At 46.5% G+C, this 26,972-nt stretch overlaps 1 long non-coding RNA gene across 3 annotated transcripts in view; it reads right to left on the bottom strand.

Moving 5' to 3' along the window:
* Nucleotides 1-9,041: 9,041 nt before the first annotated feature.
* The window catches only part of LOC140843112 (uncharacterized), a 62,456-nt gene continuing 44,525 nt past the window's right edge, over nt 9,042-26,972 (bottom strand). Inside the window, exons 2-5 of one of the 3 annotated variants that reach the window (XR_012120608.1) lie at nt 19,362-19,435; nt 14,368-14,444; nt 13,856-14,005; nt 9,042-10,226 (exon numbers count right to left, since the gene is read on the bottom strand). This is a non-coding gene — a long non-coding RNA (uncharacterized lncRNA). The other 2 variants (XR_012120609.1, XR_012120607.1) reach the window with 2 other exon arrangements.

Raw genomic sequence — 26,972 nt, 5'->3', positions numbered from 1 at the left:
CCATCACAGGATTTGGGGAGCTGAGGAGCACTGGATGGAGTAAGATTATGTTCTGAAAACTTCCACTTTCCTACTGATCTGAATAAACTAAGAAGAGAGAAAAGGACTGTGTTAAGACTAGAAAGCAGAATGGAATAGCAAAGTGACAAGGATATTTACCATCGGAGGTGGAGGTCAAAGAGTTCTTGTCTTTATCATGGAGAACAGTTTAGAGACAAGGGCAATCGGCTTATGCAACAAGAAAGTTTATTTGATAGAAAACAGTACACATCTCAGACGGGAGTGAAGGTGACCTCAGAGAGGAGGCTCACTTAAAGGTTTAGAGTTTGGAGTTTTATAGAGCCTTTTGTGTAGGGTCAGCGTAAGGCATGATGTATACAGGTGATTTGTAATTCCTTTGAAGTTTGTCTTAAGAATAGGGTTATTTCAGTGACTGTGTTGATCCAGAACTCAGCATTCTTTATTCCCATAGGTTCATTTACCCTTTGGAGGTTTATCTCCTGTCCTGGTCACAAAGTTATTTAATTGATTAAGGGGCTGGAAGAAAAGCATTGATTAATTGCACTCCTGCTCTGTTTAATAAATTAAACATTAATTTAAAGAATATGCTGGGCCTTTTTCACAGGCTAAGCAGATTTAACAATGGCATGACACTTTTCCCATTGCCCTGCTCTATCTCAGTCCCACCTTCTCAAATGATAGTAATTCCAGTGTCTCCTTACCCATTCCCCACAGAAGGGTCTCAGAATCCTGGTCTACATAGATGGGGGTAGAGTAGACAGGTTGGTCACACACATACACATCCACTCAGCCTTTTGCCATTTCAATGCACACCAGAGACCTCTGACATCACATCTCAAAGGGATCTGGGGGCTTCCTCTAGCCATAGGTGCTTCTCTGCCCATACTCGCAGCCTTGGGGCTGCCGTTCACCAACTCTCCTTCAGAAACAATAACTCTAGAAGGAGCCTTCTGAGGGAAATGGCCTTCAGTGACTCCATAGTCATTTCTTTTTCTAAATGAGATCCCCAAAATGATTCAGAAGTGTCCCTGGGTCTCCTCGGGGAAGAAGCATGGCACAGGGGCCTGCCTTCAGCGATGCAGGGAGACTTTTGAGTTGGCAGCACTTCTGTCGCTTTTGAAAAGGAACATAGCACATTTAACCTCTACTCATTTTCTCTTGAAAACAAATCTCAGTATCAACCTGTTCTCTCCATCTCCACTGTGACCACCTAGATCAAGTCTCTGGCATTATCATGGACAATGGCAATGTTCTCCTCACCCACCTCCCTGAGTCTTCTTTTGTCCACCTCCAGCCCATCCTCCACACAGCAGTGATCTTTATAAAATTTAAATTGGGTCAGTTCATTACCCTGTCCAAAACTCATCAGTAGCTTCTCTTTAATCTTCAAATAAAACACAAATGCTTTACCTTAACACTCAATATCCTTTGGTGATTCCAAGATCATTTGATTTTCTAAGCGAGACTCCCAAGTTGATTCTGAGGTGCCTTGTCAGGCCCAGATGTAACTTTCCAGCAGCAGCTCCTGCCCTCACCCCACACCCACCACCAACCACACTGACCTCCTTTCTGGTTCTGGGACATGCCAGCTCTCCACTGACTTGGGACCTTTGCACATGATCTTCCCTCTGGAGATTGATTTTTCCCCAGCTTGGCCTGCAATGAACTCAGCTCATTCTTTAGGGGTCTGCTTAAATGTCACTACCCAGGGAAATCTTCCCTGACCACTCTATTTATATAGATTCTCTCACCCCATGATTTTCTACCTTAATACCTATTTGTTTTGCTGACAGCACTTCAAATTTAAAAATATTTTTAAAATTCCTCTCCCACTTCATGGTAAACATCCTGAAGACAAGGACCTGTTTTGGGTCCAGCACATAATTGGTGCTCAGTAAAAGTTTAATGCAATATGGAACATCAGGTGTGGGGAGCGGGCTATGCCCTTCCCCCACTTGCTGATGTGGCAGGAATGGAGAACAAAGAACATCCTTTTCACGCATTCCAGGAGCAACTGAAGGAGCCCTGCTGTGCCTACCTTTGACCGTCTACTGCTGACGTTAATACTGTGCTTGATTGTCTATTGGATAATGCTATGCCCTGGAATCATGTAACCCCACTGCATTATATAAACCCTGGATCTTCAATAAAGTTTTGTTGGCAATGCGCGGGAGCGTCAGCCCTCCCAGTTCTTTCTGTCTTTATTTTCTTCGCCCCCCTTCCACACTTCAGGACCTGCTAGACTAGGTGCGGCTGGACCACGTCAATCAGGCTACACACATATTCACTCATTCGGTTATTGTGATTTCATCACCCTCTCACTTCCTACAGACAGGGTTGAGGGGGACGAAATTTCCTTCAAGGTTCTAGCTGGTCTAGAAATCAAATGGATATGAGATAGATTAATAGGAGAAAAAAATAAAGCTTAATTTCATACATACTTGGAAGGCATAGACATGGATTCCAAAGACAGGGAGAATGAGATATAAATGTCATCCTGAACCAAGGAGAAGGGCATAGGGGACTGAGACTTCAAAGGAAAAGGGAAATAATTCACAGGAATATGAAAAGAGTACATGTTTGATAAACAAATGTTTTCTGGGCCACACAGAAACAATGAGGAGATGTAGAGAAGAATTTTAACAGACTTAGCCACATCCCTTCCTGTCTACCACCCCTACTTTACAGTATAACATATTTATCTAAGGTGATAGCTGTCTTCCTGGAACACATCCTCTATCTAAATTATTTTTATGCAGTTGGGGGGTAGGAGGTCAAAAGTTCTTTCTGAGTCTTGTGGGCCTTGATTGTTCTCAAATCTGAAGCCATCTGCACAGGGCATATTCGGGGTGGCCTGTCCTTCATCCCTACAACCGGACAACAAGGTTCCCCTTCTTCCTTAGTGATCTGCCACTACTTACTTTATCCCTTACAGTTCTAGTTTATAAAATCATATCATAAATGAAAGGAAAGGAGTGACACACAGCAGCAATTCACCGGAGAGTTCCGCTTTATTAGGGAAAGGTGCTGGGTTATATAGGACAGGGCATGAATTGATTGAGGTGTCACTTCTACGGGGCTGGTGGCTGTTGGCTAGGTGCTGGGATTGGGAGGGGGGGCGAGAGGTGATTGGGCTTCAGGTGGCGCCGGCGGGAACTGAAGACCCCGAAGAGAAGCCGGAAGTTTGCAATCTTACTGGTGGGGGCCCTTCATTCCCCCCTTTCTCCTCTATGGGGTTGTGGACATTGCTTTCTCTCTGGCTGCTTCCTGCTGAACAGGGGCAGAGAAGGGAGTGAGGGCTTGAGGATTGGGAGGAAAGGGTTGATAGGACTCCCCACAGTAAGAACGAGTAGGTGTGGACTTCTTCAGGTTGGAAATCAATGAAGGTTCCCTGTAACCATAGGTTGAGGACCTGTTGATTCCAACGGTGCTAAGAGGATATGGGTGTCAGGAGCCAGGTGTCTGCAGCTATTGTTTCCAGGAACAGTTTCCAGTGGAGAGAGGGGTCCATCTCAGCGTGTGGTGAGGAGGTCACATGAGGGTGAGGGATGTTCTGCAGCCAGAAGCTGGTAGTTCCTGAGTAAAAGCTGGTTGAAAGCTTGATTAGAGATTTTTCTGACTTGGGATTTGATTAACTTTATTATACAGGGTAAGAAGAGACAGGCGAGAAGAATGATTATTATGGGGCCTGCAATGGGCTAGAGCCAGGTGAGGAGGGGGTTTGTTAGTGCTGAAGAGAATGGATTGGAATTGGAAGGAGAGTGGAGGCTGGAGGCAAGGTTGGTAAGTTTGGTAATGTCAGTTTCTACAATGCCGGATTGGCAGCACTCTTCCCAGAGGAAGATGCAGGTGCCGCCCTTCTCGGCTGTAAGCAGATCTAGGGCCCGCCGGTTTTGAAGGGTGACTTTAGCTAGCGAAGTGACCTGTCTTTGGAGAGAGGCTAGAGAATCGGCAGTGGATGTCAGGGCTCCCTCAAGTTTGGCATTGAGATCTCTAACTGCCCATAGAGAGTGACCCAAGGCTTCTCCCGAAAACCCTGCCCCAATGGCTGAGGTGATCAAAGAGCTACTGACCATGATGGGAAGGAAAGCAGCTCTTTTTGTGCCCGAGGGCAAGGGAGGTTGGAGCTCAAGGAATTCTGCCATGCTGTAAAGTGTTAACTGTGGGATTAGGGTGACGAGAATGCAGGGTGTATCGGAGTTGAGAGGCAGTGAGTTGAAAAGACTGCCATTACACCAAAAGAAGTGTCCCGGTTGCGTAAAAGTCTTAGAGCCGGAGGTAGGGGTGTAGATAGAGAGGCAGTGAAGTGCACTGGAGGGGGGTGGAGTTGGGCCTACACAGTGGTGGATGGTGAGATTATCTGCGTATTCTGGTTCCCATAGGGGTATGTCTGCCAGGGGGCAGAGGGGTTGTCTTTCTGCATGGAAGGAGTAGTTGGAAATATTAAGGGGCACGGCGGCCAGCAGTGGGCGCTGTAGTGATGCACACAAGAAACAATTGGCTGTGTTAAGGGTGTGGTTGAGAAAGATGGTGGTGTCCTGAATGAGCTGTAATGAAGAGTAGGAGAAATGGGAAGAGGGGCGGGGATAAGAAGATGAAGAGGTGCCGTCAAGAGTTTGGATAATGACTTTTTCGGAATGTCTGCTATCTGATGCAACTTGAGAGATCTGGGAATGAGAGGGAACATACTTTTGAGAGATATGAAGGGTACCGTGGGGGGCTGAGGACCCCCCCACCCATAGTAAACTGAGGCTGTGACTCTGGCAGCTCATCAAGAGTCCCAGGGATCTGGGATTGATAAGGAGAATGAGCCGTTGGGATATTTCATGAAACGGTTGGAGGAGTAATACTGTGGGTACTGGAAGTTACTCATGTAGTGAATTGCACAAGACCAGTAGGGACATTTCTTGTAGGTGTCTGGCTATCGCCTGCAATAGGCTTGTTTTTGGTCATAGAGGAAGCAGAGGTAGGGAGAATAAGGGTAGCTGCTAGTGAACACTTCGGTGGAGGGAGGAAAGTGGAGGTACAAAGGCTCAGAGCAGCTTTTCAGAGGGCAGTCTGGTGTGGCAAGGAGGGCAGTAACTTTTGTTAGATGCTGTGTGTAAGTCTCTCTGACTTTGAATCACCATACAAAGGAGGCTGGGGGAGGCGGGGAATAAAATAAGAATGAGGAAAAAAACAAGAGAGCAGTAAAGGAGGAAAAAGTCATGATTCGGGTATGGATGGCAAAGGGGGTGAATGGGATTTTGGAGGAAAGAGGACAGTAAGGTGAGGAGTCTGGAGGGAGGGAGAGTCTGTAAACTTTTGTAGGTTAAGAGATCTTTTAGGTGATGTGGGGACAGAATGGTAAGGTGCGCCCTGAATGTCAGTTTATAAGCTTCTTTCTGCAAGAGCTGTCTAGCGGCTAATGCTCGTAGGCAGGGGGCCCATCTCCAAACTGTGGGGTCTAATTGCTTGGAGAGATGAGCTACTGGGGCAAAGGATGGGCCATAATATTGGCCTAGGACTCTTAGAGCTTGACTGGACCTCTCATGAATGTATAATGAGAAGGGCTTCGACAAATCAGGAAGATGGAGAGCTGGGGCTTCCACAAGGGCTTGACGGAGCTTAATGAAGGAGTGTCGGGGTGAGGAGGATAATGGTTTTTTAGGGGGGGGGCTCTTGCTGAGGTCGTATAGGGGTTTTGCCAACAGGGAGCAGGGAGAAGTTAGGGATCTACATTCTAAAATATCTAGCCAGGCTTAGAAAGGGCCTAGAAAGGAAAGGATTTCTGTCTTGGTTTTGGGAATGGGCAGGTCAGAGAGGAGCCATTTTCTGTCTAAGGTAATGGACTTTCTTTGTTGAGATAGAAGGAATCTGAGGTAAGTGACAGGAGGGGAAGAGATTTGAGCTTTGACGGGGGATACTCGGTAACTTCTGGAAGCTAGAAGGTTAAGTAGGGAGGCAGTGTCAAGTTGAGACTGTTCCCACGAGAGACTGCAGAGTAGAAGATTGTCTATGTATTGTAATAAGGTGGACTTGGAGTGATCATGATGCAACTGTTTGAGGTCCTGAGCTAGGACCTGTCTAAAAATATGGGGACTATCTCGGAAGCTTTGTGGCAAAACTGTCCAAGTCAGTTGTTCAGAATGTCTTGTGTATGGGTCCGTCCAGGTGAAGATGAAAAAATCTTGGGAGCAGGGGTCTAGAGGGATATAAAAATAGGTCTTTGAGATCTAGGACTAAGAAGTGGGATGCTGAGGCAGGGATCTGCGATAAAAGGCTGTATGGATTTGGAACTAAGGGATGGATAGGGACAACGGCTATGTTGATGAGGCTTGGACAAGGCGGAAAGATCCGTTGGTTTTTTTAACAGCTAATATGGGGGTATTAAATGGGGAGTGAGTGGGTCTGAGGTAATTTATGTTTAAGAGATCTTGAATGATGGGTTGGAGGCCTATGAGGGCAGAAGTGGTTAGGGGGTATTGGGCCTGACAGATATACTGAGAGGGGTCATGTAATTTGATAGAGGCAGGGGGACATAAGATCACGGAGGGGCTTGTAATGTCCCAAACTTTGGGATTTACAGGGTGTATGAGGGCAGAACTGGAGCTTTCATTGGGTAGAGGGGGTTGTTGGCTATGAGGGCCATCAGAAAGGGAGTACTGGAGGCTGTGGGAGTGGATATAGTTATGGAAACGTGGAGGAGAGAAGGGATGTCCCATCCTAGTAAAGGGATGGGACACTGGGGCATAACCAGGAAGGAGTGGGAGAAAGGTATGGGATTGTCTTGGATTGTGCATAAAGGGGGTGGGGTTTAATGGGAAAATCTGTTTACCTCCTACCCTGACTATAGTAGTAATGGCAGGCATGGTAGGGCCCCAGTATTCTCGCAAGACTGAGAAGGTGGCTCCTGTATCTAGGAGGAAGGAGATGGGGCGACCGTCTACTGTTAAAGTAACCCTGGGCTCCTGTTTGGTGATGGAAATGGTTGGGTGAGAAGCCCCCGGGCCCCATCAATCTTCTTCTGCCAGCCCCACTACGGCGGGCTTAGGATGGGGGTTGTTCGTCCAGCCTTCCCTTCGGGTGGTTGGGCAATCAGACCCCCAGTGGCCCTTTTTGTGGCATCTGGGGCATGGGGTGGTAGGAGATCTGGGGGAGGGGCACACCCTTGACCAATGTCCCTCTTTTCCGCACTTGAAACAAGCTCCTGGGGGGGCTTGTTTGTAGAGGGGCGCCCAGGTTGTGGTTTTATCAGCTGGGCTAACATCTGGAAATTGGCTTGATCAGCCATCAGCCTTTTGTTTACGGCGTTCTTTCTCCTCCTCCCAGTTATGGAAGACTTTAAAGGCCACTGTTAGGATCTCAGTCTGTGGGGTAGCGGGGCCCTGTTCTAACTTTTTGAGTTTAGCTTTAATGTCGGGGTAGCTTTGAGCTAGGAAGTATGTCATAAGGACATGTTTTCCTTCAGGTGTGTTTCTGGGTCTAGGCTGGTATACTGTAATAGGGCTTGAGTGAGTCTGTCAAAGACTTCGGAGGGCGTTTCATCTCTCTTTTGAATTATGTCTTGGAGCTTTTGATAATTGACTACTTTACGAGCTGCCTTTTTCAGACCTGCTATTAAGCAGGAGGCAAAAATATCTCGAGAGCGGAGACCTACGGCGGTGTTATAATCCCAGTGTGGGTCTTGTTTGGGGACAGCAGTGGGGCCAGGGGGATAGGTGGGGTCAGTCCTGTGGGTTTCGGTAGCATACGTTTGGGCAAAGTCCCAAACTCGTCTATGCTCTTCAGGAAGGAGAGTATTGGCCAGGAGCATGAAAATGTCATGATGTGTGAGGCTGTAAGACTGGAGGGTCCATTGAAACTCCCTGATGTATGTCGTGGGATCAGTGGAAAAGGAACCTAGGTGTTTCCCTAGTTGGGCTAAATCTCCTAAGGAGAAAGGGACGTGAACGCGCACGATGCCTTCGGATCTTGCTACTTCCCAGAGGGGGGCGATAATTTTGGGAGGCCCTCGGGACTGAGTCTGAGGGGGACTGAAAGGTTCTGGCTCAGTCTGTGGGAGAGTGACGTGGTCTAGCTGTGCCTATTCAAGCAGGTCCTGAAGTGCGGAAGGAGGGCAAAGAAAATAAAGAAAGATAGAATCAGATCCAGGTGTTACCAGCCTGAAGCCCAGCTGCTTGCCTCTGCTGCTTTAGTTGGGCTTGAACTTATGACTCTGAGGTTAAGAGTCTCATGCTCTACTAACTGAGCTACAGCAGGGGTCCAGTTAATTACTTATGGAATGCATTGTTTTCTATTCCTGCCACATCGGCAAGTAGGGGAAGGGCATAGCTAGAAGCAGGGGCGGTGTTTCTACACATCTTTAAGGTCTCCCAATTTTCAGAGTGAGGAGTCTTGGCAAGATATGTTTTTGTGGACAGATATCTTCTAAGGACTGCACATGTTTTTGTGGACAGATAACTTCCAAGGACTGCACAGGTTTTTGTTTAGCTTGTGCTTTCCCATGCTGCGTTCAGACATGGGGGGAGGTGCTTTCCCATTCTCTCTACAAACATGTGAGAAGACAAAGGCGGTCCCTAACAGGGGAGAAACAGGTGATGAAGGCAAAGACGGAGGAGGTTCTTGGGACCTAGTTAAAGGGGGGGCTGAAAGGCTCAGGCTTAATCTGAGGGGGACGAAGGCGGAGGAGGTGAGATGGGGGAGGAGATGGTGGGGGAGGAAGGGAGAAGGGCTGTTGTAGGAGAAGAAGGGGTAGGGAGTGAACGGGAGGCTTCTGCGGGGGCGGTGGCTTGCAGGCTATGAGAACTTGGGAGGGGGCTGGGGGAGGAGGAGGCAGAAAGCTTCCATATAGGGAATCTCCTTCCATTTTTTCTGGCGCTGGCAGTAGTTAAAAAGATCACAAGTGATGTTAGGATCAAGAGTTCCCCCTGCGGGCCATTGGTTGTTATTGTCTAGGGGGTATGTCGGCGATTCTTGGGAGCAATATTTATGGAGAAGTTTTGGTTTTATATCAGGCGTCAGGGAGAGGGTAGCCAGATGCTTAAGCAGGCATTCAAGAGGTGAACTTTCAGGGAGGGATGAGGAGGCTCCCATGGCTAAAGGACAGAGAAGGAGACAAACAGGGGAAGATGAACGGAGATCCTCAGACTGGAAGCAGACCGCAAAGAGACAAAGGTTGTCCCGGATGATCCTTGGTGGTCTGCGGAAACTCGTATACGAGTCAGAATTTCTTAGGAAGTGTGGGTCGTCACCCAGACTTCCCTAAGAAGGTAGGGTGCCGGAGTCTCGAGGTACCTAGCGCTAGGAGTTTTCGGCGGATGGAGCAGAAGGAGGAGGGGGGGGAAAAGGGAGCGTTCTCATCCACAAAGGAGTCACCTCGTTTATGGCTGTTGGAGGGGGATGCCTGAGAGTCTGCCGCAGCTGTGAAGGCCTGAGGCAGGGATTTATGGCTGTCGGAGGAGGGGCCTGAGGGCCCGCCGCAGCCATGAAGGCCTGAGGCGGGGAGAGTTCCCTCCTCGTCCCCGAGCGTCAGGGCCTTGCCGGACGATCACGGTCAATGGCACTGCGATAGCTCGGGGAAGAGTGGCCCACTCCGGGGGGAAAACTTACCTAAAGGCCAGAGAGGAGTGGTGAGTGTGATGAGCCAGCGCCGGAAAAAGAGGACGAGGGCAAGCTGCTGCTGGTGTCGGGGGGAAGACGGGGCCCAGTTGGGGTGTCCCATCTCCCGGGTTTTGGCACCAATGAAAGGAAAGGAGCGACACACAGCAGCAATTCACCAGAGTTCCACTTTATTAGGGAAAGGTGCTGGGTTATATAGGAAGGGGCATGAATCGATTGAGGTGTCACTTCTATGGGGCTGGTGGCTGGTGGCTAGGTGCTGGGATTGGGAGGGGGGCGAGAGGTGATTGGGCTTCAGGTGGCGCCGGCGGGAACTGAGGACCCTGAAGAGAAGCCAGAAGTTTGCCATCTTACTGGTGGGGGCCTTCAATAAAGTTTTAACAATTGAATGGAATCAAGAACAGAGTTGACTTATAATTGTATTACTGCCATAATTAGAACAACCTGGAGAAGAAACCTCCAGTGAACACCCCTAGCCCTCAGTCCAGAAGCTCATCTCCTGTCAGGAGGACCACCCTCAGTGGGCTAGAAGTGGGAACCCAGGAGTGCAGAGTGGCTTTCTTTCTTCTTTCTACTGCTCACAGTTAGCTGCCTTGGAGTAACCCCTGAGAGAAAGGGAGGGAGAGAATTGGCCATTGACAAAGCACACTACAATGCTAATCTGGGTTCTCTCCCTAAATACATCCTGAATCCTGACTGTGGATGACATCCAGGTGGAATCTTCCCTTTGGGTGAAATGTCCCTGTCTCCAGAGGGCCATGTGGGAACTGCATTTTGAAAATGCCCTGCCATCCTTAGAAATAGGTACTATGTTCAGTGGTTTTTCACAATTTGTTGTTCCTTCTCCTCCATCACCAAATACAATGGTGTATTTTTTCCCTACATATATATATATAACAATAACAATATTATACACAGCAGTAATAGTAGTAGTATAACTCCATTAGGGTCCCCAGACCTGATTCCAATATGTGTAAGTATGTGGGAGGGAGTCTTCCCACACATAACACCAAGCAATTCTCAAACACCAGCAGAGTGTTGGCAAACTCAGCTCAATTTTGATGCTATCTTCCCAGAGAAAGCACCAGATTCCCCAGGTTAAGGGCTCTCTCCTACAAGACTGTCTTCCACCCGTGACTCCCAATGCCGGTTGCAAGCCCCAGGCAGTTCTCTGTGTTTCTCACCTACCAGCTACAGATTAGAGGTTCCTACAACCTCCCCCTTAGGTTTGACTAATTTACTAGAGTGGCTCACAGAACTCAAGAAAGCACTTACATTTACCAGTTTAATAAAGGATACTGTAAAGGATACACACTAACAGCCAGATGAAAACATACACAGGGCAAGGTCCCAAATAAAGGAGCTTCTATCCTCCTGGGGCATGGGGCCTGGCTCAGTGGCACATGAAAGTGATCTGGTCCCCAGCACAGAAGCTCCCCAGCTGAGAAAGAGCATCCAGCCAAGCAGTGCAGGCAGAGCTCTTCTCGGGGGTTTGTGCATGGTCATGGTTGACTAAATTATTGGCCATTGGCTGCTTCAGTCTCCAGCCCTTGCCCTTGGTTGGAGGTCCACAAGTCTCTCATTGACATGACAAAACACCCATTTCACCTTTAAGACTGCAGTGTCTTCAGTAACTGTGGATGGAGACCAGATATACTTGGGAGATATATATTTGGTCATATGAATAGCTGAATGTGTATTTCTTATGATTCATTATATCACACAACTACATGTAAACAAAACCCTGCCTGCTCAGTCAGCATTGTCATCCTGGAGGAAAATCCCAGGGAAAAATACCTTTGAAACCAAAACCAGTCAAAAGGAGAAATAAAGTGGGAGAAACTCATTTATTGCTTACAAGCAGTTGACCACTTCTGCTTGCCCATGTTCCTCATGCCCTGGCTAAAGAAGAAGGGACCCCACCCAACCTCTCTGGTCCAGATATGCCCTCGCTCACCCTTGTAATTAACTATTGATATGGAAATAGACTACTTCTCTCCACCCCTTGGAAACACCAAATGATATGGAAACACCAAATGATACTAAGGCCAGGCAAGAGATTCTGGAAATATTGCAATTTTACCCACAGCCCACCCCTCCAGAAATCTTGCCTCACAATCTACATGTTCCCCATCTTCCACAATGGCCCCTGTGTGAGAAAACTGGAGCATTGTAACCAGACTAATAACATACAATAGCAACAACAATAAAATCATGATAATCCTCAAGCCAGAGGATTCAGCTAGGTTCAAAGTCCTATGCAAATTAAGTCCATAGCTTGCCCATTCCACAGGAGGTCAGTAACCAAATGGTAGGGAGTTCAAAGCAATCATCACATGGCAGCTGCAGCCAGAGGGTGGGTCCAGGCCACAGGGACTATAGAAGAAAACAACCTTACGGGTGATAAGGTCTGTTTTAATGATACCAGCATAGGCAAATCTTGTCCATCAGGTAGGATGCATGCAAGAGAGTAGTCCTGTGATAGGACAGTGGCAGGAATGGGATCTCACCCTGGTCTAGTGTACTTTCACCCACCTCCCTGTGGGAGTTACAAATAGGTCAATATATAGGGCTACAGGAGGCACATGCACTGGCCATAAAGATAAAACAAAACTTCCCCATAAGATGCTCTCACCTCCCAGACATTTGGGTATACTACCATGATCTTTGGAGGCCACTCTGCTATTACTCCAGGAATACACAAGAGGCCAGCTTCCAGGCCTTTTGCCCAAGGTGCCAGAAGGGCCAGCCATCACTGGTCCATGTGGTGAAAATGTCCAGGGCCAGGTCCATTCAACAGTGTCTCCAGGGCTTAATGCAGTTGGGGCTGGCAGCAGGATGTTGCTCTGATGGCCATATCCTGGCTTCAATAACTCTTCTTTGGTTTGCACATACAGTTGTATAGGACAGGCAGCAATGTCTGTTAGTATATCCACAGGGCTCAAGTCTCCTTTTTCGGGCTTCTCATTCGAATGCCATAGCACTGTCCATAAGCAAACTGACCAGCCCCATAGACAATTGGTGCCCAAATTCAGGCCAAATTTCAACAAACCATTATACCTCTCTATCATGCCTGCCCTGATAGGGTTAAATGGTACATGAAACTTCCACATTATTCCTAATTGCTGCACCTATTCTTATAACCCATGTCCTGTAAAGTGGGTGCCTTGAACACTCTCAATCACTAGCAGCTGTCCATAGGCTGCAAAGAGACACTCTAGGCACCTTTTGGTGGTTTGCTGATCTGCATGACATGCAGGAAAAGCAACCAACAGGCCAGAAGTTGTGTCCACACAAGTCAGAGCATACCAATATCCTTCTGATATAGGCAGCGGCCTGAAACCTGTCACCTGACAAAGGGTATCGGCCCCTTTACTATTGTCCCACATTGCTGCAGAACTCGTTGTAAGTCCCTCTTAGAGCACACAAGGCACTCTTTCCGGGCTCTGCCGACTTCTTCAAAGGTCAATGGCAACCCCACTGATGGTCTATAGCCCACATTGTCTTTTGCCCCATGTACAATAAATGCTGATGTAACCATTGGACCACTTCAGAGGCAAGCTTTCCTTCTAGCCAATGCACCTAGGCCAATGTGTCTGCTTCATCATGTCTTGGGAATGCCAAAGGCAAATGGCCAGTCATATAATATACAGTAACAGTCTTAGTCTGATCAGAGGCCCATAGGTCTTGCAACAACTCTTGCCCCCAAAGGGGGTGGTAACCCACCATCCAGTTGGCATGGTACCATGTCAGTAGTCACAGGGTCAAACTGCAATATACAGCCCAGCTGCCAGTGCGGACAACTATAGGGAAAGGCTCTTGGGTGATCATGAGCCATACTGCCTGCAACTCAGCCCACTGACTACTTTTCCCCTCTCCATCGTCCATCCATATTGTCTCAGTCTTAGAATGGAAAGCCACAGACCTCCACTTCAGGGGCTGCCCATTACTGGAGTTTTCTGTATACCAAGCTTCTTCAGGTACAGGGGATTTTCCCTCCTGATAAGGAGTCTCAGCTACCAATGGCTCAAAAGCAAGTTCTTCCTGCTTTCCACTGATATATGTCACTGGCCCCAGTAAGTGTTCAAGTTCTCCACTTAAGGGTTACTAGAGAGGGCAGTACACTGCTGTAAGCATGCACCCCATTTAGCCAGGTAGGTGTTTGAGCCACACCACTCTGTGGGCTTTGGGTCCAGTCTTACACCCACCCTGTGATGGAATAGGTGGTTATTACCTTGGTTGGAGCTGATCCAGTGATGGGCTCCAAAGCCAGCAAGATGTGGTACACAGCAGCCAGTTGCTTCTCTATCAAGGTGTAGCAGACCTCTGTTCCTTTCCATAGTTGTGAACAGAATCCAATAGGTTGGTGTGTCCATTCAAGCCACTGCCAAAGACCCCATCCATAACCATCTTTGGGTACATGAACATCTAGCTCACAGGGCCTTTGTGAGTGCATTATACTCAAGGCCTGTATGGTCCTGAGTGCTCGCTTAGCAGCAGTAAAAGCAGCTGCACATGTTCATCCCACCTGATGCCCTTTCATACCAACCAGTGTAAGGGCTCCAGAATTTGTGCCAAGTGTGGGATAAACACTTTCCAGTAGCCCAAAAGACCCAAAAACTCTTGTAATACTGCCACAGTGGTAGGGGTGGGGAAAGCCTGGACCTTGTCTATGACTGCTTCTGGGATAACTCTAGTTTTACCTGACCAGACAACCCTCAAGAACTTCATAGACAAACCAGGTACCTGAACCTTGGTGCTGTTCACAGCCCATCCTTTCTACTATAGATGTTGCAACAGTCTAGGAACTGCACCTTCTAAATCTGCAAGAGAATCAGATGTGAGCATAATATCATCAATGTAATGATAAAGTCACACAATTAGCAATTTCTTCCATGTGTCCTGGTCCTGGGCTACAAGTCCATGACAGATGGTGGGACTGTGGATGTATCCCTGTGGAAGGGCAGTGAATGTCCACTGCCAGCCTTCCCATGTGAAGGCAAACTGTTCCAGACTTTCCTGTGCTATGTCAGTAGAGAAGAAAGCATTAGCAAGGCCCAGAACATAATATGTGCCTAGTTCATGACTGAGGGTGTCCATAAGGGCTGCTATAGAGGGGACAGCAGCATGCAAAGGGGATGTGACTTTATTCAATTCCCTGTAGTCCACAATTATATGCCAGGAGCTGTGTGGCTTTTTCACTAGCCACACTGGGGAACTAAAAGGACTATGAGTGAGCTTTATAATGCCCACCTTCTCCAACTCCTGTAGATTTTCTCCAGTTTACTTGTGCCCCCCAGGCAATTTATACTGCTTAGTATTTGTCACTCACTGAAGTACAGGCAGAGCTACAGGTGGGTGCTTAGCATGTCCCCTCAAAACTGTCTTTACCACACATACTCTAAGTCTGAACTCACCTGCAGTGGTCTGTAACCACAGGCTCTGCAGGATAGCTACCTCCAAAATATATTCATGGATTGGAGAAATGGACACAGTATACTCCTTTGGGGGTAAACGCCCTATCCCCAATGGTATTTGGGCTTTTTTCATTCTAATTGCCTTAACCCATAGCCATCTATCACAGCAAGGGTTCTAGGAAAATGTTTAGGGTTGCCATAAATCAGAGAACATTCAACTCCTGTGTGCACCAGCACCAGGACACGTTATACATTCACAGGGGACCAATGAGTTGTTAATTCTACATGAGGCCTCTCATCCCCCAAGGTAGGGACCTTGACCCCCCACCACCACCACAGTTGAACTGCAATGTCCAATCATCATCTTCTGTGGGTGAGGGCCCAGGTGGAGCCTGAGAACTGTCCCCCAGGAAGTCTTGCAGGGACACAGGCTGGACATGAGGATTTGCCTCTAGCTTCCTTGTCCTGGACCTCAGAAGCTGGAACTGCTGCTCTGGCTTTAATTGGTGCCACAGTTCTAACAAGATCCTATTAGGCTTCCCATCAAATTTTTCTTTCACTACCCCAGCCTTTATCAAATCAACCCACATCTGGGTCCTCAAGACCTTTACAAGGCCTTTTGCAACTCATTTCAATTGTAGCTCATACTTCCTCCCATGCTCTTATTGTTTCAATTTTCCCCAGATCTGCTAAAATACAAGTAGCCTCACTTAAGGGTTTCCCTTTGTGGGGTGCAAGAATAGTCACTAAGGACCCAAAGAGAGATGGGGGAGCTGTATCGAGCACCAGATTTTCATTACTATGGTGAACAATTCCTCATCAGGGCCCTGGGGTCTATATTATATATGATATTTTTCATGCCCAGCTTCCATAACACCTGCTGAAGCTCTGTATATTTTTCAGCTAGTGGGTAAGTATGGTAAATCACCCTGATTAGGCTAAACTGCCCTGATGGCTGCTCAGCCAATCCAGAAACTCCTGATTCCCTGAGGTATAATAAGCACTTTGCAACTGCTGCCAGAGGGAAGGGTGAGTCATCAGGGAAGCCAGTCTACCCAATTCAGAACCTGGCATAACAATGTTTTCCACCCCCGTATCCCAGAGATGTAAAAGCTATGTGGGTAGATGGCTTCTGCCGACTGGATGCTCATGTCCACCAGCTCATCCTGAGTCCAGGGGCAGATTCTCCTGATGTCTCCTCCCTTGCTGCTGCTAATATATCTTCCAGGAGCGTGACCTGTCTTCTCAATAACCGTCTCTCTTCCTTAAGGGCATCCAATAGGTTATCACCCAGCTCCTCCAAGTGATGCTGAAGTGTATCTCTCTCCTGCCAAAGTCTCTCTCTCTCTCCTCAATAACCCTCTCTCTCTCTCCTTGATAACCCTTTCCACTATTTCGAGGAGAAGGCATCCCACAATCCAGGCTGCTACATACCACTCAGGGCCTCTAAGCAGTCTTCAATCTCATGGAGGGATAATTCCACAGCTTTCAGTGTCTCCACCCTTCCCCAATTCTGGCGAAGGCCCCACCCCTCTAGAAGGTGCTTTAGCCTAGACCGATTCCCCACTAGGGGCTCTATAGTTGGAAGCCCCACAGATAGGGACTCCCAAGTGGAACTGCACCCTCTACCACTGCAGCCACTGGGGCCTCCCCACCATCCTCCACAAGGGGACTTCTGAGCATTTCCCCACCATGTCTAGAAGCAGCACCCCCAAGGATCACACCCATGTCAGCAGATTTGGGGCTCAGAGTTCCTGCCAACTACCGCCAGATGCAACCCCAGGGGGGAAATTCCAGGGCAAAATACCTTTGAAACCGAAATCAGTCAAAGAGAGAAAAAAAGTGGAAGAAATCCATTTATTGTTTACAAGCAGTCACCCATTTCTGTTCTCCTGTGTCTCTCGCTACCCAGCCTGCAGGAGAAGAGACCCCACCCAACCTTTCTGGTCCAGATATGCCCTTGCTCACCCTTTTAATTACCTATTGATATGGAGATGGACTACTTCTCTCCATCCCTTGGAAAACACCTGTTGATATGGAGATGCACTAAGGCCAGGTGAGAGTTTCTGGAAATATCGCAATTTAACCCACAGCATTCATCCCACATTCTCACATAAGTGAGGTAGAGCAGAGACATGGGACAAGCACCATGATTAATTTTCCCTGCCTATGAAGAAAAATGCGAGATATAAATAGTATAGTAAGAACAGAACGGGCTCCATCGTAAGACTAAGATTCCATTTTAGAAGTTAGGAAGTTAGGGAGTTAGGAAGATTCCTAACATATTTTATGGTAATTAGAGAACAATCGACCCTCTCTTAAGGCAGGGCAAACAGTCCTAAATGGTATGTTTCCCTGCTTGAGGGTAACTGCTATCTTGGAGAAGAATAGGGTCAATAAATTCCTTATGTTAAGTTTATCTTACAGAATATCTAGAGGACTGACTATGGATGATGATATAATGTCTCAGCAGAGATATAAATCAGAAGAGCACATGTCAAGCCTATGCACCCTGGCCCTTTGCCCCATTCTTGAAATCTTTAAAAGACACAAATCCTCAGCTTTAAGTGTGCTTCCTCTCTGAGGTTGCCCACACTCTCCTTTCTTTAAGTGTGTACTTTGCCTTAAATAAAGCCTTCTTGCTGCTTGTGGGTAAAACTGTAATATTTCCAGAATATCTCACCTGGTTTTTGATCTGCATATCAACAGGTGCTCAAGGGTAGAGAGAAGTATGGCTCTAGTGCATTTGCATCAGTCCTCAGGGGTGGAAAGAAGTTCATCTCCATATCAGTGGGTAATTACCTGGGCAATGGAGGGTTTATCTGTACCTGAGAGGTGAGGGGGAGGGTCGGTTTTGCTGCTGCTGGATCAGGAAAGAGAGAAGGCCCTGGACTGCAGTTTGTAAGCAATAAATGGATTTTAGACTTTATTTCTCCCTCTGACTGATTTCAGTTTTTAGAGGCATTTTGCCCTGGGATTTCCTTTCCCCCAACTTACACTGCTCAATTTACTGTGTTTTGTCTCTGCATTTTTCCAGTGGTGAATGTCTTTGCCATTTTGGTATTTCATTCAATTTTCCAGACTTAAGCACATGTCTTCACTCTCTCCTACTTCAGACAAGAAGGAAAGGGCTACTGAGATTTCTAATTTGGGCTCACAAGTTCCCATCGCCTGGGTGACCAGGACAGGACTGCAGCTGTACAACCATGCTCATTAGCAGCCTGCCCAAAAATCTCCTTTCTTTGCTTTGGAAAGTTCCCAGAACATAATCTCACTCCATTCAGTGGTCCACAGCTCCCCAAAATCCTGGGGTGGTAGGGACTTAGTTCCCATGCCATGCATATTCGAGCAGACACCGGACACCAGGTGACACTGACTTCAGGAGTTGGCAAGGGATTTGCCCTATGCCGAGCCAGAGTTCAATGAACTTCCCTTTCCTCACTCTGTTCCTCCTTGCTCTCTGTTGCCTGCAAGGCTGCTGCCATCCACTTCTACTCTTGCTTTAATGAATTCCTTCCTTACCTACACTCATCCGATCTGTTTGAGAACTCTCTCTAGATCAGAGTCAAGAAGACTCCCCCATGCAGGTTGAAGTTGCACCTAGTGCGCAGGGATAGACCTACCCAGATGCAGCTGCCCTACAATATAACCATTATGGAATATAATTCCCAACCTGTAGAGCTGAATATAATTCATAGCCAAGATTACATAATATTTTTAAATATTTTTCGGTTGCCTGTTTATCCCTCCTAATCCTCTTTATCCTCTCCACCTTTAGGTCTTAGGTCACCTACCCTTTTGCTGGCCAAGTTGAGACAGGGATCGTGAGTGTAGTCAGAGTAGGGTGAGGGCCTCCGGGAAAAGCAGAGCAGAATATTTACAGTCAGAGCAATGTAACAGTGGCCAAAGAAGTCCCCATTGAAACTCTGTTAAGAATTATGCAAAATCAAGGTCACACTAATTCTCTAGGGGGAGATACCTAGGAATATAGACAACTTCAGTGAGATCAGTTAAAGGTCAAAAGGCCGGGAGCAACTTGGCCTGGAATGTTTGAGTGTTCTGCAAGGGTATCAGCATAACCCGTGACTCCCGCTGTCACCCCTAGCAATCAGACTATGACCCAGCTCACCTTGAGGACAGAGCAGGTGGTGCAAGTCCACACCCTTAAGTCTTTTTTTCCGATGTTCTCAAAAAATCCTCAATTGCCTATAAAACTCCTAGACAAAGCACCATTGCAGGCTCTCTTGTCCCCTCCTGGCGTGAGCCAGGAGCTCTATTCTCTCACTTTATTTCTAAATAAAAGCCTGTCCCTTGCTCTCCTACCTTGAGTGTTTGTGAAGCTCATTCTTCGGCTTTGTGAACAAGAACCCTGGCATCAAAATCACTGCTGCAGGTCCCTGGAGGGAAGACAGGAAGAAGAAAGGAGTCAAGCTGGATGGGGGTGGGTAGGGGCAGTTTCTAACTGAACCTGTACAACAGTACTGAGCAGCACTAAAATGGGGATACTGTGAACAAGGTTATACAGCATTTCACACAATGACCCTGTAATCAATCAATCAACAACTATTTACTGAGTAACTGCCATAGCCTAACACTCATTCACTTATTGGCTCAACAAAATTTCATGTTGTCAGGATTTGTGTTAGACACTGGAACACAGAAATGACTACACTCAAATAGCTTATTTCTGCAAAGAAGACAAGATCTCTGATACATACAACTGAAAATAATGAGTCCAATTGCATGTACTAGTAATGAATGTTCATAAACAGTAGAGCTCAGAATGGACTGAGATGCTAAGAAAGCATAAAAAAAAAAAAAAAAGCAAACCCTTATTAAAGGAGGAAGTGCCGGAAATGAGCTTTGAAAGAGAAATAAATAGCAGATAAGCTAAAGAAAGGAGAGGAAAGCATCCCAGGCTGTGGGAACAGTTTTGGCAAAGGCCAAAGGCTGAAATAAGCTTGAAGGGCTTTGGAAACAGCAAGGAAATGGAAATAACAAAGGAGGCTCTTCATTAGATGGACAAACCAGCTTCAATCTCTTTCAAAAGGAATGGTGAAATTTTGATAAGATATTGTGTGTGGGTTTTAACTGTGGTAGCTTATAATTAAACCATTGTGTCTCGTCATTGTTAGATAGCTACTGAAAAAGTCATCTATCCCATGCTAATGTATGACTTCTTTGTTTTATGCAAAATAGCCAGCTCCGGTCTAAAAGAGCTTCATGCCTCTATTCAAGTGGAAATGAATACCTACTTCTGGTTGCAAAATAAAAACCCAAGAGTTTAATGATCACAGGACCTTTCCTGGACACACATAGTCAGAGCATCATGGAACTTTCTCTTTTTTCCTTCTACAGCATGGAAAAGGGAGGCCAAAGCCTTGCAAGCAGAGAAGCCTAATAAGTCAAGGTCTTGCTGTCCCTGTGCTAAGAGTCAGTGCAGACAGATGCCACCATCAATCCCAAAGGCAGAGAATATAGTGGATTCCTGGGTGATGCCGCTGCCGACAAGGGGAAGCAGAGGAGGAGCTTCAACCAAGAGTCAGACTGAAGGAAAAGATGTATCTTGTGGGAATACTTTTGTGTACAAACTAAAATTCAGAGGGAACAGATAATAAAAATAAGAAAAATAGGAGAGGCCCGGAAATGTATTTCACTCTTTAAAAAACAATCAGCCAAAGGTAAAATTTTTGACACTAATTTTTAGGCTGGAGGAAGGAAAAACAAGGACATGCAAACAGAACAGAGAGCTACCATAAAAAGAGAACAGACCAGACCCCAAGGTCCATGCCTTATATGGAAAGGGGACAGATCTTCCTGAATTCCATCCTTCTGATGTGCCAACCAAGACCCGGATTTCAGCCTCCTCCCTCTTGGAAGGAAAAAAGTTTCTAGTTGTCTATTATGTCACCTTTAGCCAATCATACCTCTCCACGCCCCCTAGGATAGCTTGCCCACTCCTCCCCCTCCTAACCTCTTATAAGCCCCCACCTCCCTGACCGGTGTGACTTCCCCCGGCCTGTAAGACCCAGACCAGGAAACATCACCTGGGAATTGCGCTCAAATAAACTGCCTGGCCCTTTGTTGCCTCTCATCACCTGCTTATTTTGTCTAGAATTTATCATACATTTGGTGCCAAAATCCCAGGAAGGAGCGTGACCGTGGGGCCCTGACTGGCCACTGGCAGCCCTGCTCTCTCCTTCCCCGCCCCGGGACCTGAGCCTGCTCTCCACTGCGTGGACTATTTTCTGGCGAGTCCCTCAGTTTCCCCCAGTCTGTTTCCCTTCCTAACTCCATTTCACCTGGTCCATTAGAAATTGTAGCTACGTCCACGTTGGGGCATCCAGCCCACCCTCTGAGGGCATCTGGCCCGCCCCTGGCCCTGTGGTGTGGGAGACATCCCTCACCCAGGCTCCCAGGACATCTCCCCTAACTTGATGCACTTGGGATGCTGGGCACTCCTCTCAGCAGGATTAGTTGGGAAATGGTGCAGACATGGGGAACCAGCCCTTGAAAGCAGAGGCTCAGACCCTGCTGCGGTGTCTCATTTCTAACTTGGCTACTCTGTATTTATCCCAGAAAGTTTGCAAATAGAAGTTAGTCTTTCTTTGCTCTGAGGCTGGGCCTCAGTATCCCTTGGACAATCAATCTTGCTGGCCCCCAAAGGGAACTTTCAATTTTGGCCTCCTCACCTACTTAACTAATTATTGCCACTGGAGCAGAGAGTAGGGTGCAGGATTTCTGTGCACACACAGAAATCCCATGTGTGCAGGTTCTTTGCACTCCCACCCAGACCTTTATGTTAAGTGTTCAATGACTCAGGTTCTCCCAACACGATCTCCAGTTAAAGATTGTCAGCCTCTTACTCTGCCCAGTCCTTCTTCCTTTTCAGATATTCCAGAAGACCTCAGTCGCTCGCCTCCCTCAGCTCGCAATCCCCTCCCCCTCTCTCCTTAAGTCCTTTGTCTTCACACGTGTCACCGCCATCTTAAAGTCCTACATTCCCAACCATGCCGGTTGTCCTGCTCTCCTCTTCCGGTGGCTGCACCACCCCCTCCCCCTCTTCTTCCACCCTCTGATTCCAGAAGCCATAGACAGGAAGCTGAGGAGAGGGAAAGCCATTAGATCAGTGATTCAAGTCTTTATATCGGTTTGTCTGTGTATATGTTTTTGTGTGGGAGGTGTTGCTGATTGTAGTCGTTGTGTCTCAGTTTGTATGTTTGTGTGTCTAGGTGTGTGGATGAAAAATATTTTCCTACCTCTGGATGGTATTAATAAAAATTTATTTAAAAACAAGCGCTTGTGAAAATTGGGCATTCTAAAACTTCCAGAAAATCTAATGAAAAATGTTAAACATTAATGCTAATTTGGGTTTAGCTGAGGTGGGCATGTCCTTGTGGTTATCAGCTGCCTAAGTTTATGTCAGGTCATTTAAGTTGATGTTATCTGCTAAATCTCTTAAGAATAAAATGATTAAAGGCTTAGCTTTGTCTAATATTCAGTAAAGGTCTTGTAAGTAATCTAACTTAGTTGTTACAAATGACTGAACTAAATAAGTGTGGCAAGTGAACACCTTTTTAATTGTGTGTTACAGTGTGTATACCTACCTACAGCTTGAGAATCTTTGTAATAACCTAAAACCTTAAAGTTTTACTAAGTTAAGAAGATATACTTTGTGTTTAGTGAGAGATTGTGCTGTAAAGCTCATAGTTACAGAAATTATAAAGTGTTCATAAATTTGTCAATCTAAAGAATGCTAGTGTAACAGTTTACAGTAGCCTGCTTCTCAGTGTTCACTAAAAATTAAGGTACCTAATGGTTTTAAGTTCTAATTAAAACTACTTAAAGTAATAAGAAAAATATTTCTGCATCCTAAAGAATATCTTTTGATAAAAGAAAATAACTTTGTTCTAAAGCACAGCTGTTTTTACAGAGAACTCTAAATGAAAAAAGAAAAGTATAGAAAGTTTGTAGAATTTAATATGGTCATGCTATATAAAATTAAAGCAAATGAGTCAGTATCACGTACACAGCAAAATTAGAATTTTATTTTCAGTTAAAAAGGACAAAGTTTTCGAGGATGGCGGCGTGAGTAGAGCAGTGGAAATCTCCTCCCAAAACCACATAGATCTATGAAAATATAACAAAGAAAACTCTTCCTAAACTAGAGACCAGAAGACACAGGACAACATCCAGACCACATCCACACCTGCAAGAACCAAGCGCCTTGCAAAGGGGGTAAGATACAAGCCCCTGCCCGGCGGGACACGAGCGCCCCTCACCCCGGCTCCCGGCAGGTTGAAAGAAACCGGAGCGGTTTTTTTTTTTTTTTGGCAAGTGCTTTTTGGAAGCCTTAAAGGGACAGGGACCCCAATACCAGTGAAACAGGGCAGCAAGACCAGTGAGCAGGTGCCTGAGACCGGCGCCTGAGGACAAAGAAAATCGCGCATTTTTCCCAGAACTGGGAAGGCAGGGCGGCAGGACCGGTGAGCGGGTGCCTGAGACCGATGCCTGGGGACAGGGAAAATTGCCTTTTTCCCTTTTTTTTTTTTGATGAGTGCTTTTTGGAAGCCTTAAGGGGACAGGGACCTCAATGCCAGGGAGGCAGGGCGGTGGGAACGGTGGGCGGGTGCCTGAGACTGGCGCCTGAGGATGGAGAAAATCGCGCGTTTTTCCATTTTTTTTCTTTTTGGCGAGTGCTTTTTGGAAGCCTTAAAGGGACAGGGACTCCAATACCAGGGAAACAGGGCAGAAAGACTGGTGAGCAAGTGCCTGAGACCGGCGCCTGGGGACAAAGAAAATCTCACGTTTCTCCCAATACTAGAGTGCAGGGTGGTGGGACCGGTGGGTGGGTGCCTGGAGCCGGCACCTGAGGACAAAGAAAATTACGCATTTTAGCCTTTTTTTTTGGCAAGTGCTTTTTGGAAGCCTTGGAGGTACGGGGACTTCAATACCAGGGAGACAGGGCAGCAACACCGGGGGGCAGGTGCCTGGCGGACAAAGAAAATCACGCATTTCTCCCTTTTTTTTCTTTTTGGTGAGTGCTTTTTGGAGGCCTTAGTGGGACAGACACCCCAGTGCCGGGGAGGCAGGGTGGCAGGGCCGGTGGGTGGGTGCCTGGGACCGGCGCCTGGGGACGGAGAGGGTCGTGCGTTTTTCCCTTTTTTTGGCGAGTGCTTTTTGCAGGCCTTGGAGGGATGGGGACCCAAGTGCTAGGGAGGCAGGGTGGCAGGACCGGTGGGCAGGTGCCTGGGACCGGCGCCTGAAGACAAACAATATCGCGTGTTTTTCCCCTTTTTTTTTTTTTTTTTTTTGGCAGGTGCTTTTTGGAAGCCTTGAAGGGACAGGTACCCCAGTGCTAGGGAGGCAGGGCAGCAGGACCAGTGAGCGGGTGCCTGGGACCAGTGCCTGAGGACAAAGAAAATCACGTGTTTTTTCCATTTTTTTTTTTTTCCTCTTTCGTTGTTGCTGTTGTTGTTTTGGTTTGGAGAGTGCTTTTTGGAAGTCTTAAAGGGGCAGGACAGGACACTTAGAGCAGAGGCAGGGAATCTGGGGATCTCTGGGCACTCTAACCCCCTGGGCAACAGGGAGCACAGAGGCCCCTTATGGAGATAAATAGCCTCCCAGCCGCTCCCCCTCCAACGGGGATCCACCATTTTGGAGGAGCAGCCCCAGCCAGGCCATGCCCACAGCAACAGTGGAGACAAACTCCATAGCAAATGGGCAGGTAGCAGAAGCCCTATCTGCGCACAGCTGCCAAGCATAGGCCACTAGAGGTTGCTATTCTCCCAGGAGAGGAAGGCCACAAACCAACAAGAAGGAAAGCTCTTCCAGCGATCACTCATACCAGCTCTGCAAACTATCTCTATCACCATGAAAAGGTTAAACTACAGGCAGACAAAGATCACAGAGACAACACCTGAGAAGGAGACACACCTAACCAGTCCTCCTGAAAAAGAATTCAAAATAAAAATCATGAACATGCTGACAGAGATGCAGAGAAAAATGCAAGAGCAATGGGATGAGATGCAGGAAAAAAAAGCAAGAGCAATGGGACAAAGCCCGGAGGGAGATCACAGATGTCAGGAAGGAGATCACAGAAGTGAAACAATCCCTGGAAGGATTTATAAGCAGAATGGATAAGATACAAGAGGCCATTGAACGAATAGAAACCAGAGAACAGGAACATATAGAAGCTGACATAGAGAGAGATAAAAGGATCTCCAGGAATGAAACAACACTAAGAGAAATATGTGACCAATCCAAAAGGAATAATATTCATATTAGAGGGGTACCAGAAGAAGAAGAAAGAGGAAAAAGGATAGAAAGTCTCTTTGAAGAAATAATTGCTGAAAACTTCCCCAAACTGGGGGAGGAAATAATCGAACAGACCATGGAAATACACAGAACCCCTAACAGAAAGGATCCAAGGAAGACAACGCCAAGACACATAATAATTAAAATGGCAAGGATCAAGGACAAGGAAAGAGTTTTAAAGGCAGCTAGAGAGAAAAAGGTCACCTATAAAGGAAAACCCATTAGGCTAACATCAGACTTCTCGACAGAAACCCTACAGGCCAGAAGAGAATGGCATGATATATTTAATGCAAAGAAACAGAAGGGCCTTGAACCAAGGATACTGTATCCAGCACGACTATCATTTAAATATGATGGCAGGATTAAACAATTTCCAGACAAGCAAAACCTGAGGGAAATTGCTTCCCACAAACCACCTCTACAGGGCATCCTACAGGGACTGCTCTAGATGGGAGCACTCCTAAAAAGAGCACAGAACAAAACACACAACATATGAAGAATGGAGGAGGAGGAATAAGAAGGGAGAGAAGAAAAGAATCTCCAGACAGTGTATATAACAGCTCAATAAGCGAGCTAAGTTAGGCAGTAAGATACTAAAGAAGCTAACCTTGAACCTTTGGTAACCACGAATCTAAACCCTGCAATGGCAATAAGTACATATCTCTCAATAGTCACCCTAAATCTAAATGGACTTAATGCACCAATCAAACGACACAGAGTAATAGAATGGATAAAAAAGCAAGACCCATCTATAAGCTGCTTACAAGAAACTCACCTCAAACCCAAAGACAAGCACAGAATAAAAGTCAAAGGATGTAAAAACATATTTCAGGCAAACAACAGTGAGAAGAAAGCAGGGGTTGCAGTACTAATATTGGACAAAATAGACTTCAAAACAAAGAAAGTAATAAGAGATAAAGAAGGACACTACATAATGATAAAGGGCTCAGTCCAACAAGAGGATATAACCATTCTAAATATATATGCACCCAACACAAGAGCACCAGCATTTGTGAAACAAATACTATCAGAACTAAAGAGGGAAATAGACTGCAATGCATTCATTTTAGGAGACTTCAACACACCACTCACCCCAAAGGATAGATCTAACGGGTAGAAAATAAGTAAGGACACACAGGCATTGAACAACACACTACAACAGATGGACCTAACAGACATCTATAGAAATCTACATCCAAAAGCAACAGGATATACATTCTTCTCAAGTGCACATGGAACATTCTCCAGAATAGACTACATACTAGCTCACAAAAAGGGCCTCAGTAAATTCCAAAATATTGAAATTCTACCAACCAATTTTTCAGACCACAAAGGTATAAAAGTAGAAATAAATTCTACAAAGAAAACAAAAAGGCTCACAAACACATGGAGGCTTAACAACATGCTTCTAAATAATCAATGGATCAATGAACAAATCAAAATAGAGATCAAGGAATATATAGAAACAAATGACAACAACAACACAAAGCTCCAACTTCTGTGGGACGCAGCAAAAGCAGTCTTACGAGGAAAGTATATAGCAATCCAGGCACACTTGAAGAAGGAAGAACAATCCCTAATGAATAGTCTAACATCACAATTATCAAAACTGGAAAA

Source organism: Manis javanica, chromosome 8 (genome assembly GCF_040802235.1).
Source record: "Manis javanica isolate MJ-LG chromosome 8, MJ_LKY, whole genome shotgun sequence".
Taxonomy (NCBI): domain Eukaryota; kingdom Metazoa; phylum Chordata; class Mammalia; order Pholidota; family Manidae; genus Manis; species Manis javanica.
The sequence above is the reverse complement of the archived record's forward strand: the minus strand, read 5'-3'. Positions and strand labels throughout refer to the sequence as shown.